Source organism: Spinacia oleracea, chromosome 3 (assembly GCF_020520425.1).
Source record: "Spinacia oleracea cultivar Varoflay chromosome 3, BTI_SOV_V1, whole genome shotgun sequence".
NCBI lineage: Eukaryota > Viridiplantae > Streptophyta > Magnoliopsida > Caryophyllales > Amaranthaceae > Spinacia > Spinacia oleracea.
The window spans coordinates 112959797-112975447 of record NC_079489.1 but is presented as its reverse complement, the minus strand read 5'-3'; the positions used below and the strand labels follow the sequence as shown (position 1 = coordinate 112975447).

General features: G+C 36.6%; 1 long non-coding RNA gene across 1 annotated transcript; it reads left to right on the top strand.

The window, feature by feature from the left end:
* The first annotated feature begins 8957 nt into the window (after positions 1 to 8957).
* Positions 8958 to 11534, top strand: LOC130469287 (uncharacterized). The gene is made up of 3 exons (XR_008929734.1): positions 8958 to 9906; positions 10262 to 10327; positions 11047 to 11534. It is a non-coding gene; the product is annotated as an uncharacterized lncRNA (long non-coding RNA).
* Positions 11535 to 15651: the final 4117 nt, after the last annotated feature.

Genomic DNA, 15651 nt, shown 5'->3' with positions numbered 1-15651 from the left:
ATGATTCATACACTGCCTCATAGGTTGTACTTCATTTATTCTGACTGCTGAACCTATCCTGTCTTCCATTTCCATAACTGAATTAAAGTCTCCCATGGTAATCTAGGCATTGTTACCACATGTAGTGGCAATCTTAGTGAGAGAGGACCATAGAGCTTCCCTTTCCCTAGCAGTATTCATTCCATACACAAAGGTACAGAAGAAGCTATTGTGAGTGTTTCTGGGGGTGATAGAACAATGAACCAGTTGACTATCCATATGGATGATGTCCACTGTAAAAGCTCCAGCTTCCCATGCTACAATAATTCTACCATTCCTGTGATAGCTTATGTTTGAGGTAAAACACCAAGAAGGGCAGAGGTTTAAGTACATGTCACCCATCTTAGGTGCCTTAACTCTAGTCTCAAGAAGACTGAACAGCTTTACTTGGTGCAAAGAGATCAAGTCTCTCACCCTTAGTTGCTTATCCTTCCTGTTCAGTCCTCTCACATTCCAACAAAGAACTCTATCCATTAGGCCTAGGGGCTGCCACCCCCCTGCCTGTTGGACTTCTTTGAGACATCATCTCTTCACTAGGATCATCTCCATTGTCTTGTTCCTCTTCTGCTTCAGAAAGTAATTGGTACTTGTTTGCAGTGTGGACTGGTTTTAGTTGTTGGCTCTTTTGTTTGCTGAACCTAGCTGCTTGTATAATTCCCCTGGGTGTGATGTCTATCACAGGATGTATCAGTGTTTCATGCACAGCCACAGGTTGTGCCACAGGTTGTACTGCTTTGGGTCTCCAAACCTTCCTTGTTGCAAAGGTTGTTTTCCTGGTGCAGACACTGATAGTATATATGACCCATTCCCTTGCATATAGAACAAGATATAGGCAGCCAGTCTTAGCACACCTTTTGTTCAATCATCCTCCCAATCTAACTTCTGAACTTAATTACTTCAGGAAAATGTTGATCAATATTCACTTCCACTAGCACCTTTGCAAACATAAGCTTATCCTTGTTGTGGGTAGCCTGGTCCACCTTAATCATTGTCCCAATCTGGCTAACAATTTTTGACAGACTCTTCTCTCCCCAATACTTAACCTCAAGGCTAGGTAGTTGAATCCAGATTGGCAACTTCTTAATAGGGTCCTTAGAGATGTCCACATCAGCATTCCATGGTTTCAGGATTACAGGTTTTCCATCAAAAAACTGAAATCCACCATCAAGCACCTTCTGACAGTTCTCCATAGTAGTAAACCTTACTAAAAACATGCCTCGCCCTACTAGAGCTACCTTGTCCATCCCTAACTTCCCCAAAATACGTCTAACATACCCCTCCATGACATTTTGGGGTGGGTTTGCTCCTAGTACATAACAAAGAATCGCAGATTCCCAATAAGAAACGTCCTCTTGAATATCTTCTAGTTCAATTTGGACGATTTCAGGTTCAGGTTCATTGTTCAATACAGGTTCATCCACATTCACAGGGTTAATCACAGTACCATCCACAATGTCATCGGTTTGATCAAAAATTCCATTCCCGCCATTTTTCGAATGAGATTGGAAATGAGATCGAATGTCTTTACCTGAATGTAATTGTAATACCCCGAAATTTTTAAACTTGATTTATTAAAATTAAAAATATTTATTAGCTTAATTTCGTTTTAAATAAATTACGAATAATCGAGTTTCATTATTTTAAACGTTTTTACGATTTATTTTAAACGATAAATTTATAAACAAAAATTTATTTATTTTTTCGTTAACGATATTTTACAAAGAATTATTTTAGCTAAACTTTTCTATTTCTAGTAGTTTTCAAAAATAGCAACAAATTTCAGAAATTTTGGCCTAATCTTGTGAAATTACCAAATTGCCCTTAGAAGAGCCAAAATCCCCCTTTTCTCTTTTTTCTGCTTGCTCTCCACGTACAAAGGAGTGAAATTTTTTTCTTCCATTCCTCCTCTTCCCTTGCTCTCCACGTATAAACCAGGAAGGAATCCTTCCCTCAATTCTGTCCAAGTTCACCCTTGGACCCCAAGCAAACTTTTCAATACTGATATACAAATTGCATTTCCATTTCAGGAAATTCAACATCAAAAATCAAAACCAAAAACCAATTTCATTCCTTCTCCTCTTCTCTAATTCAAGCTATCACCCACCACCACTGTGACCACCGCCGTCCACCACCATCCAGCAACCACCTCAACCACCTTGACCACCATCGCCCCCCAGCACCACCGCACACCCACCGTACCTCCCCTTGCTCTCTCCTCCTTCGCGACCCACCTCCCCTTCCTCTCCCTTTTCTCTTCGCTGCACCACACCCGCGGCCACCAACTCAGCACCCAAAAGCACTCTCGCTGCCAACCTCAACCACCGACCTCCTCTCAAATCCACCATCGTCACCCTTGCACCCTCGCCTCCTCTCTATCTCTCTCACTCAACTCGATCCCCTGCCCCCGCCTTCTCCCTACCTTCACTCTCCTAGTGCGCTGCCGTCGGTGCCGCCGTGCCTGCGGCTTTCCCTTCGGTACTTCTGCGTCGCACCACCGATCGTAGACCATCTCCCGACCAAGAAACACCCCCCCTTCCCCTGTTTTGTTCGCCCTGCTCGTGCCCCTACTCCCTCCCTCACTCGACGTTCTGCCGCCGCAAAACCACCACCCTCACCGCCGCCCTTCGGCGTGTGCAGCCGCGGCGTTGAGCCACCCAACCCAGACTCCCTTTCTCCCTCCCCTCTTCCCTCCTCTTCGTGCTTGCCTTTCCACTGTTTCGGCCCTTCCCCTGTTCCGTGTTCTTGTCCCAGGAAACTGTAAATCAGGTTTCAAATGAAAACTTGATTTTATTTCCCTCAAACCCCATTCAAGGTTGGGCCATTATAGTTTGGGCCTTTGGTGAGTTAAACCTAAATTTTTAATCTCAGATTTTCAAATTATAAATTTTCATGTTTTATAATATAATTATTTACTAATAAATTGTTTATTATTTTTCAGGTTTAATTATCGATTTTATGAAAATAAATTACTATCTTTTTTTAACAAAAACGGATTAATTTTCATGAAAATCGGTTTATGAATATAAATATATTTCGATTAAAATTTCGTTCAATAATATTTTTATTAAATTATGAAATTATATTTATTTATAAAATCATTACTTATAAAATTCATTATTTATAAAATATTGATTTCTAAATTATTTATCGATTTAGTACTAATTCAATAATTTATTATTTTGAAAGAAATTGGACTCGGAGCTCAGGACGAACGAACCAACGAAAATCCTTAGCCAAAACTACGGAAGTGAGGTAACGGCTATTGCTAGTACCCGCAATTCCCTTATAAATATGATTTATGAAAATATGACGTTATGATCGAATTTATGAATTAAATGTTTTGACATGTTTTATGGATTGTGGGAATGAATTATGATTTGCTGAATTATTCTTTATAATATGATTTGATTGAGTTTTCTCATAAAATGATATTTATGTGATGTTATGAAAGAAATGATATTTTTATTGATCCCAGGATCAAAATGATGTTTTATGAGCTAAATGAGTTATGTTATTTCAACTGAAATACAAAAGCCAAGGCTTAGTAAAATTACATACAACATGATAAATGAAAGTGAAAAACCTGGTTTGTCTGGCAGTATATAAACTACTATCTTCCTATCTATCGGTCATGCATGCACCACGAACACATGTCCACCCATAGATTACGAGCCCAGGCTCCCATGGTTATGAGCCCAGGCTCAGGGCCCAGGCCCAATGTTACCGTTCGATGATGAGCCCAGGCTCTTATGGGCTCAGGCCCAGGGGAGAATTCCTTCACGGTTCGTACTTGCCGACAACTAGCATGTAAAATTGCAGAGTTTATGAATTAAATTAAATATGATGTTTTATTAAATGTTTTACTTATTCTATTCTCCCTGTGTTATTAAATAAATGATTTGAAATGAATTTACGTTGCTAGAATAGTTCGTTACTGAGTCTTCAGCTCACCGTTTTTGTTTTCTGTTTTAGGTACTGCGGGGAACGAAGGAAACGAGTAGTTGCGAGGAATTTCACTTTAATAATATTTACCTAGTTTATGCTTAAAGTTATAATAGTTTAATTAAGAACTTTTAGTAAGTTATGTACTTTTATTTTGGTAATATAAATGATTATTATATAAATTTTGGGATTTAATAGCTTATGATTGATGATTGCCTTGTAATTCCCAAGAGGGAGTTACGATAGGTAATGTCCCGACCAAATTAGGTTAATTCCGCTGCTAATTATGCTTTAAAAATTGAATTAGAGGCCGGGGCGTTACAGTTTGGTATTCAGAGCCAAGGTTCTGGACTATAAGTGCTAAACCTTACGGGTTTTGCACGTAATAGAATTCATTAGGCTTTAAAAAAAGAGTTTTAAGGAATTGGTTGAAAATAATTTTCTAAAATCATGTTACTTAAGTTAAAATGAATATGAGTGTGAGTGTAGGAACGGGATGAACGGGTTTATTTTCTATGATTTATTTGCTTCCATTTGTTGAGACATGTTATGTTGAATGTTGTTTATTGAGGCTTTGAATGATGTCCCCAAGGGCTCGCAACGAGCACCATGATAGCCACATTATGCACGAGGATTATGCCATATCGATGCAATTATGAGTGTTTTCTTTCCTAGTGATTGTGAATTAGAAATTGTCCTATGATGTTAGAGAAACTTGAGTTTTAGTATCCTCTGATCTATCTAGATCTGATGTAATTTTGGGAATGAATTAGTTGACTAAATATGAAGCTAACATTAATTGTTTGAGGCATAATGTGACCAAACGTCAAATGAGAATAGGATTGCATTTCATAAGTTAGTAAGAAAACCAATAATGCAAATTGTCACTGCTTTGAAAGCTCCTAAAATAACCAATGGTGAATTTTTTCTGGTTATCCTTGTAGTGTTGGCGATCACCAGTCAATGACACACATGTTGTTGTGAATAGTCAAATGTTTTCCAGAAAAGAAACCTAGTATGCCTCCACCGAGAGAATTAAACTTTAGCATTAAAGTAATTACAAGATCCACCCCTATTTCTAAAGCACCTATAGAATGACACCAACTGAGTTGCAAAGACTTGAAGAAACAATTAAATGATTTACTTGGATAAGGGTATATTCAACTGGGTACTTCACTTTTTGGGATCCCTGTCATATTTGCGAGGAAAAATGAAGAAACTTTGAGGTTATGCATATATCATAGAGAGTTAAACAAGATTACTATTAAGAATAAGTATCCTTTACCCCGTATTGATGATTTGTTTGACCAACTTCAAGGTGCAAAAGTGTTTTCAAAAATAGATTTGAGTTCTGGATACCATCAACTTTACAATAAACTTGAGGATATTCGAAAGACAACCTTTAGAACCAACTATGGTTACCATAGTTTGTTGTAATACCTTTTGGGTTAACTAATGCATCAGCTGTATTTATAGATTTAACGAACCGCATTTTCAAACCCTACCTTGATAAGTTTGTAGTTGTTTCTATTGATAATATTTTGGTATATTCTAAGAGTAATGAGGAACACGAGGAGGATCTGAGAAAAGTGTTAGATATGTTGATTGAAAACCAGTTATGTGCTAAGTTGTCAAAGTGTAAATTATGGCTTAAGAAAATATCGTTTTTAGGTCATATTATTTCTGAGAAAGCTGTATCTGTGATCTTGAGGAAGTAATTAATTGTGGAATTACCTAGACCAACCAATGTCCCTGAAGTATGAAGTTTTATTGTGTTTAGATGGATATTATCAAAGGTCAAGACTTTTCTAAGATTTCCTTCCCTATGACCCGACTAGTTTGAAAGAATATCAAATTTATGGGGAATGATGATTCTGCAATTCGAGAACTTAAGAGACGTATCACCATTGCCTATATCCTTGCCTTCCATCCGGAACTAAGAGATTGGTTATTTATAGTAATATTTCTAAACATGGAATAGGATGTGTCAAAATGGAAAAGGAAGGTCATAGATGATGCTTTTCGCCAACTCAAAGTCCTTGAATAGAACTACCTTACTTATGATCTTGATATACAATGCCCTACTAGAAAAGCTAATGTTATTGTAGATGCTTTGAGTCAAAATCTTACCTAAATTCGATCTTACCTTTTTACGATCCAACCAAGATGATATGTAAGACATGAAATCCGTGTTCATTAAGAATAAAGGAAATGTTTGAGTGCGTTAGTAACGAGACCAACCGTGAATTATTAAGGATTTGCGATAGGAACAAATTAATGATCGTTGTGGAAGTCATGACCATTAGGTTCGAGATTATTCTGAGCTATCACCATCAGCTACAAGTATTAAAAGATCGTCTAATGGCAACGATCATAGAACTAATGATATTGTTAGTATACCCCAGCAACCCGTGACTGGAAAAGGTCCTATGACGAAACCACTTGGAAAAAAAAGGGGCGAAAATGATACCAATGATGCTTGTAATGTTTTTCTAATGATTATGTAATCTCACATGTTACTCGTTGATACTCCTCCATTTATAATTTATCATATATGTTCAGAATTTATACCAAATAGGTTGACATGAGTAGGATAGTGAGGACTAGGTAACCTGAAAGTTCAGGCATATTTAGAGGATGTAATGACGGGATGATAGGTTGGAGATTATGAAGAAAATTGACATTTATGCGTATGAAAGAATAAGAGTAAATTACTCCAATGACTAAGAGACAAAAGGTCGAAATTGAATGTTTACCAAACAACTAGGGAAAGGAAAATTTTGGTTGCCTATAGTAAGTGCACGAATATCTTTCAAAGAGGATATATGATAGACCCCTTTAGAGCGAACAAGATTTTAGGTTTCACCCTATCATTGTGTCGGGCGAGTTAATTTGAGGTAATCATTTGAAGAACGATAACATAAAGAAGTCACTTAGGAACCCCAATCTTAGGTGCAAAGAAAAGACAATGTATGAGTATTATAGAGGATCACGATAAGTTACCATTATGTTTCATATATCTGGTATCAATGGAATTGGTACAAAAGTATGTTTGAATATTCGTTGAGCTATTAAGAATATACTAGAGGTTGTAAACCAAATACCATAAAGTTACCTGAAGTTATTTTGGGATTATCAATTGTATGTGAGATCTTGATGAATCACAATTAAGGCCCGTGCTTTGATACATTTAATTAGTAAACCTACCTATGGATAGTTTAAGAATTATGGAGAACCCTAAGGAACAAATTTGAGGAAAATACAGGAGTTCAGGAAGTTTCGAAATATGTCAAGTTGGCAAGAAAGTAGTTTCGAAGTCTATGGAATGGCAATCTAGAGTGAGCAACCTAGACTAATCTGTGCTAAGGTATCTACCATATGTTTTGGGTATATGTAAAAGTCTCAACCAGGCTATGTTCAAGGATCGAGTCTCGTAATTTGAGCTGAGCCCTCCATTGTTGAAAGAATTTGACTTAGGAGAGAAATTGTTTTTTTTTTTTTTTTTTTTGGCAGCTCGGAGAGAAATTGTTGAACATCATTGTTTTGAAGTGAAATCAAAGAAACGCATGTTGCAGGACTAAAGGATGATTGATATGCCTCTATTAAGGAAGCCAAGAATTTATCAAGAATTGGTCTATCAATAAGGTTGAATGATGAAGTACCGAAAGAGCACGAGTTTGTATTTTATAAATGGCGAATCACAAATTAAATCAAGGTTATTCAAGGTTTCAAAGCGTTCAAGTTATGGTTAATTTTCAAGTTACCTTTCCGCACCCTTCATAATGATTGTTTTTGTGGTTGTAAGTACCTAATTGTATTCTCAGATATGTTAGGGAAGCTAAGCTATAAATTTTAAAGTTATGCAAGAATAGTATACGGAACCCAACATGATTTATGGAGAAAAGATGAAATTGAGTTTACACATGAAGCTTTGAGGATTGTACCAAAATAAGTTATCAAAAATTAATCTGTCAATAAGGTTGATGATATCAGTGAATGATAGAAATTCGAAAAGAATTATGAATGATTAAGGAGTGCAAGGGAATTAAGAGTAGAAAAGCAACAAAGGAAATGTCTACAGGACAAGGTAGTCTGAACTAAGTTTTCTGGGAGCTAGATTGTTTATAATAAAGGCACGCTTGATGGCTTAGCATTATCCGAAAAATCCGAGGTTTGTCGACTTAAGGATATAAAGGATAAGTAACAAAGTCATATGTCTAACGATGTACTCTAGTCACATGATTGGACTCGAACCCCTGCAACGAACGTAATCCACAAAGTTATTTAGCGTAGAAGAAAAGATCGAAGTTTGAAAGCCAAAAGAATCAAGTAATGAAAGTCAACGACAAGATTCCTGCAACAAAGGAGCCCAATAACAAATGAAAGCGAAACATCTTCAAATAGTCGCCTAAGAACGATATGATGTACTAACCATTATGTTTTATGTGAATATGTAATGTATCAACCATGCTTATGCGTGAGATCAAATGATTGGTTATGACATGTATGTTTTCAATGAATGACAAATAAAACGATTAAGTATGAATTGTATGATTTCTAAGAATGGCAAGTTCAACTGAGCTCCAGTTTCGAGGAAGAAACTTTTTCTAAGGGGGTAGGTATATAATACCCCGAAATTTTTAAACTTGATTTATTAAAATTAAAAATATTTATCAGCTTAATTTCGTTTTAAATAAATTACGAATAATCGAATTTCATTATTTTAAACGTTTTTACGATTTATTTTAAACGATAAATTTATAAACGAAAATTAATTTATTTTTCGTTAACGATATTTTACAAAGAATTATTTTAGCTAAACTTTTCTATTTCTAGTAGTTTTCAAAAATTGCAACAAATTTCAGAAATTTTAGCCTAATCTTGTGAAATTACCAAATTGCCCTTATAAGAGCCAAAATCCCCTTTTTCTCTTTTTTCTGCTTGCTCTCCACGTACAAAGGAGTGAAGAATTTTTCTTCCATTCCTCCTTTTCCCTTGCTCTGCACGTATAAACCAGGAAGGAATTCCTTCCTTCCCTCAATTCTGTCCAAGTTCACCCTTGGACCCCAGCAAACTTTTCAATACTGATATACAAATTGCATTTCCATTTCAGGAAATTCAACATCAAAAATCAAAACCAAAAACCAATTTCATTCCTTCTCCTCATCTCTGATTCAAGCTATCACCCACCACAACTGTGACCACCGTCGTCCACCACCATCCAGCAACCACCTCAACCACCTTGACCACCGTCACCCCCCAGCACCACCGCACACCCACCGTACCTCCCCCTGCTCTCTCCTCCTTCGCGACCCACCTCCCCTGCCTCTCCCTTTTCTCTTCGCTGCACCACACCCGCGGCCACCAACTCAGCACCCAAAACCACTCTCGCTGCCACCCTCAACCACCGACCTCCTCTCAAATCCACCACCGTCACCCTTGCACCCTTGCCTCCTCTATCTCTCTCTCACTCAACTCGATCCCCTGCCCCCGCCTTCTCCCTACCTTCACTATCCTCGTGCGCCGCCGTCGGTGCCGCCGTGCCTGTAGCTTTCCCTTTGGTACTTCTGCGTCGCACCACCGATCGTAGACCATCTTCCGACCAAGAAACACCCCCCTTCCCCTGTTTTGTTCGCCCTGCTCGTGCCCCTACTCCCTCCCTCACTCGACGTTCTGCCGCCGCAAAACCTCCACCCTCACCGCCGCCCTTCGGCGTGCGCAGCCGCGGCGTTGAGCCACCCAGCGCAGTCTCCCTTTCTCCCTCCTCTCTTGCCTCCTCTTCGTGCTTCCCTTTCCCCTGTTTTGGCCCTTCCCCTGTTCCGTGTTCTTGTTGCCAGGAAACTGAAAATCAGGTTTCAAATGAAACCTTGATTTTATTTCCCTCAAACCCAATTCAAGGTTGGGCCATTATAATTTGGGCCTTTGGTGAGTTAAACCTAAATTGTTAATCTCAAATTTTCAAATGATGAATTTTCATGTTTTTTAATATAATTATTTACTAATAAATTATTTATTATTTTTCAGGTTTAATTATCGATTTTATGAAAATAAATTACTAGCTTTATTTGACAAAAACGGATTTTAAATAATATTTTCATGAAAATCGGTTTATGAATATAAATATATTTCGATTAAAATTTCGTTCAATAATATTTTTATTAAATTATGAAATTATATTTATTTATAAAATCATTACTTATAAAATTTATTATTTATTAAATATTGATTTCTAAATTATTTATCGATTTAGTACTAATTCAATAATTTATTATTTTGAAAGAAATTGGACTCGGAGCTCAGGACGAACGAACCAACGAAAATCCTTAGCCAAAACTGCGGAAGTGAGGTAACGGCTATTGCTAGTACCAGCAATCCCCTTATAAATATGATTTATGAAATTATGACGTTATGATCGAATTTATAAATTAAATGTTTTGACATGTTTTATGGATTGTGGGAATGAATTATGATTTGTTGAATTATTCTTTATAATATGATTTGATTGAATTTGCTCATAAAATGATATTTATGCGATGTTATGAAAGAAATGATATTTTTATTGAACCCAGGATCAAAATGATGTTTTATGAGCTAAATGAGTTATGTTATTTCAACTGAAATACAAATGCCAAGGCTTAGTAAAATTACATACAACATGATAAATGAAAGTGAAAGACCTGGTTTGTCTGGCAGTATATAAACTACTATCTTCCTATCTATCGGTGATGCATGCACCATGGACACCTTTACACCCATGGATTACGAGCCCAGGCTCCCATGGTTATGAGCCCAGGCTCAGGGCCCAGGCCCAATGTTACCGTTCGATGATGAGCCCAGGGTCTTATGGGCCCAGGCCCAGTGGAGAATTCCTTCACGGTTCGTACTTGCCGACAACTAGCATGTTAAATTGCAGAGTTTATGAATTAAATTAAATATGATGTTTTATTAAATGTTTTACTTATTCTATTCTGCCTGTGTTATTAATAAATGAATTGAAATGAATTTACGTTGCTAGAATAGTTCGTTACTGAGTCTTCGGCTCACCGTTTTTGTTTTCTGTTTTAGGTACTGCGGGGAACGATGGAAACGAGTAGTTGCGAGGAATTTCACTTTAATAATATTCACCTAGCTAGTTTATGCTTAAAGTTATAATAGTTTAATTAAGAACTTTTAGTAAGTTATGTACTTTTATTTTGGTAGTATAAATGATTATTATATAAATTTTGGGATTTAATAGCTTATGATTGATGGTTGCCTTGTAATTCCCAAGAGGGAGTTACGGCAGGTAATGTCCCGACCAAATTAGGTTAATTCCGCTGCTAATTATGCTTTAAAAATTGAATTAGAGGTCGGGGCGTTACAGTAATCCATTGATCCAGGCATTGAAATCATTCCTAACTTGCGATTGCTGTTGCAAATGCCGTAATCCAGATTCGGGGGTCATAATTTGTTCATCAAGAATCGCATCAAAATCTGGGTTTGTGTGTTCATCCGAGTGTTCTGAAATCGCCTCTCCATCCTCAATACTTGTATAAATCGCTTGTGCTTCCTTCCGTGATTGTTTATTGTTAATCGCCGGTGTAGTTGGCTTTGATTTCCCTCCATTATTGTTGCGTTTAGCCTGCTTTCGAGTGGTAGCCATGGCGTCGAGGAGGTCGCTCCTTCGAACCCTCTCTCAAGCAAACTCTTTCTGTCGTTTAATTGCAAACTCTCAAAAATGAAGTTTTAAACTTTAGGAAAATAAAATGTCAAACATCCTAAAGTTCCAGAAAAACCTACTCAAATAGTATGGATTACTATTAAGTAGTTTCTAAATCATAGTTTAAGGAATTACCACCTTGCAATATTATTTAATGCAAAGCAGCTCTTAAACTAGAGCTCTGCAAATACCACTTTGTAACACCCTAATAATTCCTTGCTATTTATAAAACATTTTCCAACTTGAAACAAAGGAATTACCAAGATATTACCGCCACCGTGATAACGGTTAAGGCTATTTACCAGAATTACGCAGCGGAATATAACTAACTTTCAAACATACATTACTAGAAATTTAATAGTTTAGGTAGTCATACTATAAAATAATAGAGTTTATAAATGCGAAAGAGAAAACATCTCTCAACTCAATCCCATTCTCGATAACTTCTCCCGCAAGTTATCTCTACAAAGCTGTTATTAAAAATCTACTCCCAAACAATGAAAATGCAATGATGGATCATCATAGGGTCATTAAGGCAAAAGCCATGACCAAAGGAAACATGAAGCACGAAGTCAGCGAAAGCTGAGTTCGAACAAGCTAGAATGAAATCCTAGTCTAACATGCTTCACTCAAACAATATAATAATCCACATGCAAAAGCCATTTAATAAACAAATAATAATGGAGACAAGACTCGACACTCGACACGACTCTTGACTCACAGATTAATTAAGAATTAGCTTCGAACGGGTAAAAGAAAGTATCCATAAAAGGAAGCGTGTTGGGAGCCTACCAAACACCAAAATAATAAATAAATGTCGGGCCATACTGACGGAATTCTCGCTCTTAAAAGAAAGAATGAAACAACGTCTTGTATCATTCTAGGAGTACAAGTTTTCCGGCAAAACTCCCCCATTGTTTATACTCGAGGTATATACGTTCCAAGAGTTTTGAAGGTCTTTCTGGTTGAACTTTACGTTAATTAATATTTTATGTACAAGGGGAACTCAAGACACAACAACAAGGCATAAAATACAAGCAACCAACAATGACAGTTCATTTTAATCCTTTAGGACTGTTGATCAAACACAAGACTCAAGTGATATTACTCCCATTGTTCCTTCTCAATATACTATTGAGATAACCCGACATTGCCAGTTAACCGGCGGGGTGCGCACAAGGCACGAATTGTCCTTAGTTCAATTCACATAGACTTCCCAAACATACCCTACAGACGGGGCACTATAGATAGTGCAACAAGGCACGAATACTTGGCTCAAAGTATGCTAGACATTACGTACTATAGCATAAATATAATGCTTGAATGTGAAACATCCATACATGCATATAAACTTGAACAACATGCTTGACATAATTCAACGATTATACATAATCACAACATGATTGTTCACATAGGATTCATAATTCAACAATATCCAATAACATGCTTGTTCATAACATCAAACATGATTCCAAGAATAATACAAGTCACATGATTACAAATAATAACATCACACATTCCTCATGTAAATGGTGATTACCCTAGGCATGTACGTACCTCGAATATCTAAGTACGGGGTCAGTTTGCGAATCACAACTCAATGCTAAAAATCACCTCCTATAATTAAAATAATAAAACTTAGTTATTATCCATTCTTACTAAATTTCCAGCAACTTTTATAAATTCTAAAACCTTTGATTTAGTTAGAAATTAATAGCCCATAATTAAAATAGTAGTTTCAATTGAAAAATTAAAGTCCTAGCACTACTACATAAACGATCAAATGCAACGCCAAATAACCGTTGCAAAAGGGCCAAAAACCGTTGCTATATGCCTATTGCAACGGTTTTTGAACCGTTGTTGTTGCTGGCGTTGCTTTAGCTATAATGCAACGGTTGTTTTTACCTAATGCAACGGTCGTCCACCCTACTAAATAACCGTTGCCATAGATTCTATTACAACGGTTTTAAAGACCAAAAGCAACGACCTTTGCAATAACCACTAACCGTTGCAATAGATTTAATGCAACATCTATTTAGACCTAATGCAACGATCGTGTTATTTACTAGCAACCGTTGTATTAGACTTCTAATGACTGTGTAAGTCGAATGCAACGCCTATATACTACAGTACGAAAATATTAATATTTTTCCTTTAAAATCATTAAAAACAAAACTTTGAAGCTTTGAATTAAATCTGAAAATTATATTTGATTTCCATCATTAAAACTAACGTTAAATTATGCAAATCAATTGATCGTCAAAATTTGGATTAAAACCCTAACCCTAATTAATCATAAAAATCACTTTAAAACATTAAAAATTAAAACTTTATTACTTTATTAAATCTCAAAATTATGATTCTTTAAATTAAAATATTCCTCATGAATCCAGACACATAAAACATCACAATACGGTGTTCATAACCGTTCCCGGTAGTTTAATAATCCAAAATCTATAATAATAATATAATTTTAAAATACAGAATTGAAATAGAATAGGCAAGGAAGAAAAGAATTATACCAAACTGTCCTATAACACGGTACAATCACGAATTGAATGTGATTGAGCGCAAAAGAATTAATTCGAACAAGAAAAATACACACAACACATGTTGGTTTGCGTGTGTTACGTGCAGTGCAGCGACAGAACAATTAGGGGCAGCACGGCAAAGTGCGACAAGGGGGCAGCAGGACTCGCGTGTGCACGAGCGAGATAAAGAGAGTGTGAGTTTGTGTGTGCGGTTGGGCGACGAGCCACACGCAGCAACAACAGCGACAAACAACAAAAGCAACACGCAGCAACACACTGGGCGCGACGTTGTGCATGTGAGGGTGCGAGAGAGCGAGAGACAAGAGGGTGTGTTGTGCGACAGGCAGCAGCGACACGAGGGTGCGTGAGGGAGTGTTTCGAGTGCTGCGTGCACGAGGGCATGATGGCAGCGAGCAGCAAAGGGGCGAGGGTGTGGGTCCTCGAGGCACAAGGCACGAGCGAGCAAGGGCTCGGCTGTGCGCGACAAGGAGACGGGCAGCAAGAGGAGAGGGAGTCGGGTGAGAGCAAGAGAGGAGAGAGAAAATTATGAAATAAGTGGGGATCATTAATGAGGTGAGTTGTATTTATAGGTTCCTAATTCCTAGTGGGCTTAGGTTTAAGAGTTTGACATTGGGCTTTGCACAATTTGGTTTGCTTTGGAATTTAATGTTTAAAAACTATGTTGGTTTCACCAACTAAATGAATCAGGTTTGAAATTAATTTAAACTATTTAAAATACGGCCCAATAAATTCCTGAATTAAATTAATAAATTCATTTAATTTGTTTCGGGTTTAATAAAAATAATTATTATTTATTTAAATAAAAATACAATTAAATCATTATTAAATTCTATTAAATTTCTAAAATTCATAAAAATACTTTATAAATACATTAAAATATATTTATAATTTCCGAAAAATACGAGGTATTACACTAACCAAAAAGCAAGGATATAAATTTATTACATCCAAGAATACAAATGGTAACATCTTTAAAAAGGTAATGCTCGTGTTACCTAAATGGATCGGTACCTAGTCGGAGAAGCTTAGGATGATAATTAATATAAACCATAGGATTAGAGAGTGACTGAAAATGTAACAAGTGTCCTTATGACGAGCATATCCAGTGCAGCGTTTGTCCTAGGAAGGTCATTGGCAACTACTCCCTCCGTCTCTTTTTGTTCTTTACGTTTTCCTTTTTGGGTATTTCAAAATGTTCTTTACATTTCCTTTTATATTATCACATAAATAACTTAGTATTCTATCAAAATTTGTGTCCAATTATTATTTTAATCAATTAAATTCATTAGGTCATTTAATCTTTCACATTTTTTCATTGGGACATTAAAATTTTCTCATTTTCCAATATCAAAATTTTGATAAAAGTGAAAACATTATAAATAAACGTAATTTATCTTGTTTAAATAAAAAATCGAGGAA